Genomic DNA, 4,451 nt, shown 5'->3' with positions numbered 1-4,451 from the left:
AGTGTCCACCAATGGCTGGTGAGGCGGGAAAGGGTGGCTACACCCTCTCCCCTTTGTGTGTTTCCCACCTGGGCGAGGGGCAGGATGCCCCTGAACCAGTTCCAAGCGGTGTATGCAGAATGAGGCTTCTGCAGCTGCCTACGTGCAACTCTGAAAGGACTTTTGGTGCACCCACCCTGTTCCAATCCACATTATCCTGTCTGGGGAGATGCTAGCACCTCCCTGCCACAGGAGCCCTATTGTCCAGCTGGCGAGGCTGGGGTTTTCCCCAGCAACAGCCAGCCAGGGTTGTGTAGGTGGCGGGTAGTAGCCATTTTGTGAAACTTGTGCACTTTTAAATTGGTGTCTAAATTCTGCCGCTTTTCCCATATCGCTCCTCTAGCAGGGGGGAATCGTACCCTCATGCCCATGGCTGGACTGGGGGTATGATTCCTACATGTTTGACACCAAACACGATATGGTTCTGTGTAGCCATTCTCAAGTTATCGCGATATCGCAATAGACTTATAATGTGGTTAAGAGTATATGGTATGGCTACACTACAAACAACCCAGCAATGATTTTACGCTGGTTGCAAAGAGGCCCTACTCATGTAGGGGTCCCCCCTCCCACATACCTCAACACCCTGCCTTGTAGGATTACCAAGGCCTTCTATAGGGGTGACCTATGAGAGTATATGTGTTGTAATGGGGTGGGATATAGGATACCGATATCTCTGTAAGGGGTGCTAGCACCACCTTACCCAGACTACAGTAGTGGTCTTGTGGTGTCAGTTTGTATAGCTGTCCCAGGGTGGCACAATAAGTGCTGCAGCCCTGGTAGGCCTACTGAGGGACCCATGCCCTGGGTACCTAGGGTACCATCTACAAGGGACTGTCAGGGCATCCTCAACATCCAATTAGTTTTTACCTAGGGTACTTCACATTCGTTTTAGGGAGAAAGCAGATAGGCTGGGGCCCTAGATAGCAGGATCCCAGCCAGACTAGTCAAAAACCACTCAAATACCAGGCAAAAAGTTGGGGGCAAGCATTAGTCAGATTCCACCTTCCTACAGTCATGTCATGGAATATCAGGAATATCATGTCATGAATGTCATGAATGTCATGAATGTCATGGAATGTCATGTCATGAATGTCAGGAATGTCATGGAATGGAATGTCATGGAATGGAATGTCATGTCATGAATGTCATGGATGTTATGGAATGTCATGTCATGGAATGGAATGTCATGAATGTCATGGAATTTAATGACAAGAATGTCATGTCATGAATATCAGGAGTGTCATGTCATGGAATGTCTGGAATGGCATGTAATGTGGAATGTCATAAATGTCATAAATGTCATAAATGTCAAGTCATGAATTTCAGGAATGGAGTGTCAGGAATATCATGGAATGTCAGGAATGTCATGTCTGGAATGTCAGGAATGTCATGTCATGAATGTCAAGAATGCCAGGAATGTCATGTCATGTAATGTCAGGAATGGAATGTCATGAATGTCATGGAATTTTAGGAATGTCAGGAATGTCGTTGTGAGAAGTTGTCCTGGCATATGCTGTTCCTAGTTATATGGACACCTTGCACCAGTCCAATTCGACTCTTATTGATGATAGGTTTAAGACAACCTTTAAAGAAAGCTATCCTAGTGGTAGCTGTGGAGAGCAGCCTTCAGGCTAAGTCTTGAAGGAGTGTTAAGCTTATTGTTTTACCATAATAACCTCTTGAATAACCAAACGAAAGAGTAGCCCACACAGGTATATATATAAAATATATGTATTTATTCTAGACAGAATCCCACAGTCTCTTTATGAAGCTGTGGCAAAGTTACAGTATCAAACAAGCATTGATAGACACAATAAATAGCACTAATAACATTGGGCCCCGGGGGGGGGGGGGGGGGGGGGGGGACCAAACCATATACTAAAAAAGTGGTACAAGAACCACGACAATTCTACAGGCAATGCCTAGGGCATTCAGGATCGCTGGCCCCTTAAGAATCCACCCCAGGTTATGAGGAAGGGTACCCTCGGGAGGCGCGTGCAGTGCAAGTAGCTACTATCGGGATCTCTATTACAGCCTATGGAGAATGTCGCGGTTGGAAATAAACAGTTTAAAGATACTTCTAGCAGGAGTACAAAGTTAAAACTTTAGACTTAAGCTTTTGAGATGCCCACAACCACGAGAGTACCAAGGTACCACTGTTACCTGCCCCAGGGATGCCGGGTGCATAGGTCGTTTCTGCTGTCGGGTCGCGGGCTGATTTTCAATGGGAAAATAGTCAAAAGTTCTGCTAGCCAAAAGCGTCGATGATGCCGTGAAGATCAAAGATGTGAAGAATGTAGAGAAGTACCTGAAAGCAGAGAGGACAGAGTCTGGGTCACGGCAAAGTGACCAGGAGGCTCCAAGCAAAGAGCCCATCGATGTCGGGTGCTTCAGGTGGAAAGTGGTGTAGCTTGGATCTGCAGCCACGGGCTCCGGGAGGCTTCAAGGAAGGCCAGCTTCAGGAGGGCGACTGCCCCACATCAGATGAGGGTTGCTGCGGTGTTAGTGTCCGGATTGGATCCACTAAGCCTTGGCAACCGCAGCCCACAAAGAATAAACAAATCTGCTACAGTGCAGACCCACGAGGTCTGGGAGAGGTTTCCTTCAAGGAGACTGTAGATCAGGCTTAGAGCAACCAGGGGAACTCTTGTTTTCAAAGATAGACCTCCGCTAGGGCCCACAAGTTGAGAGACAAGAAACCGCGGGAGGCGGCAATTTGGCGTGCCTAAAAGGGCACCCACGGGCCACCGGAGGGGGCTAGGGTGCTGGTCTTTGGCACAATTGCTGTAGAGTGATTGGCTCGTAAACGGGCCAAAGCACAACTTCCCCACTGGTCAGGGTTATGTGCTATGCAAGAGGTGGCTGGTGTCTCGGGGTATTGGGGATCTCGGCACCCACGCAGTCCACGGTGCCCAAACTCGTTGAGCACACTCACTGGCCTCTGGGATGCCCTGGAAACCCACCTCAAGGTTTCTGGAAGTCGTCGAAGTTTGTGAGAGCAGTGAAGTTCCAACTGGGTCACTTGCAGTGTTTTAGGTGCCTGCCAAGCAGGGGGATAACTCTTTTATCCCAAGGGAGATTTCTTCCGTCAGCTGGGCAGCAGCAAGTCGAAGGTCAAGACTGTAAAGTTCAAGATAAATCTGAGGTTCTGGGGCCACGTTATTCACCTTTATCCCCAAGATTAGGGGAGTGTCCAGAGTAGTGTCCACCAATGGCTGGTGAGGCGGGAAAGGGTGGCTACACCCTCTCCCCTTTGTGTGTTTTCCGCCTGGGCGAGGGGCAGGATGCCCCTGAACCGGTTCCAAGCGGTGTATGCAGAATGAGGCTTCTGCAGCTGCCTACGTGCAACTCTGAAAGGACTTTTGGTGCACCCACCCTGTTCCAATCCACATTATCCTGTCTGGGGAGATGCTAGCACCTCCCTTCCACAGGAGCCCTATTGTCCAGCTGGCGAGGCTGGGGTTTACCCCAGCAACAGCCAGCCAAGGTCGTGTAGGTGGCGGGTAGTATCCATTTTGTGAAACTTGTGCACTTTTAAATTGGTGTCTAAATTCTGCCGCTTTTCCCATATCGCCCCTCTAGCAGGGGGGAATCGTACCCTCTTGCCCATGGCTGGACTGGGGGTATGATTCCTACATGTTTGACACCAAACACGATATGGTTTTCAGTAGCCATTCTCAAGTTATCGCGATATCGCAATAGACTTATAATGCGGTTAAGAATATATGGTATGGCTACACTACAAACAACACAGCAATGATTTTACGCAGGTTGCAAAGAGGACCTACTCATGTAGGGGTCCCCCCTCACACATACCTCAGCACCCTGCCTTGTAGGATTACCAAGGCCTGCTATAGGGGTGACCTATGAGAGTATATATGTTGTAATGGGGTGGGATATAGGATACCTATATCCCTGTAAGGGGTGCTAACACCACCTTACCCAGACTACAGTAGTGGTCTTGTGGTGTCAGTTTGTATAGCTGTCCCAGGGTGGCACAATAAGTGCTGCAGCCCTGGTAGGCCTACTGAGGGACCCATGCCCTGGGTACCTAGGGTACCATCTACAAGGGACTGTCAGGGCATCCTCAGCATCCAATTAGTTTGTACCTAGGGTACTTCACATTCGTTTTAGGGAGTAAGCAGATAGGCTGGGGTCCTGGATAGCAGGATCCCAGCCAGACTAGTCAAAAACCACTCAAATACCAGGCAAAAAGTTGGGGGCAACCATTAGTCAGATTCCACCTCCCTACATAACCCCCCCCCCCCCCCCAACGAAAGGAGATAAGGCTAACCTTGTCCAGATAAGCCTTTATTTCCTGAGTGGCCATATAAGGAAGAACCTGCACTAGCATGGTTGCTCCCTGTCTCATGGCCCACTTGGGAAATCCTACCCCCAAGGGGTTCTAG

This window comes from Triturus cristatus, unplaced genomic scaffold (assembly GCF_964204655.1).
Source record: "Triturus cristatus unplaced genomic scaffold, aTriCri1.1 SCAFFOLD_374, whole genome shotgun sequence".
NCBI classification, from domain to species: Eukaryota; Metazoa; Chordata; class Amphibia; order Caudata; family Salamandridae; genus Triturus; species Triturus cristatus.
Note: the sequence above shows the minus strand (reverse complement) of the source record.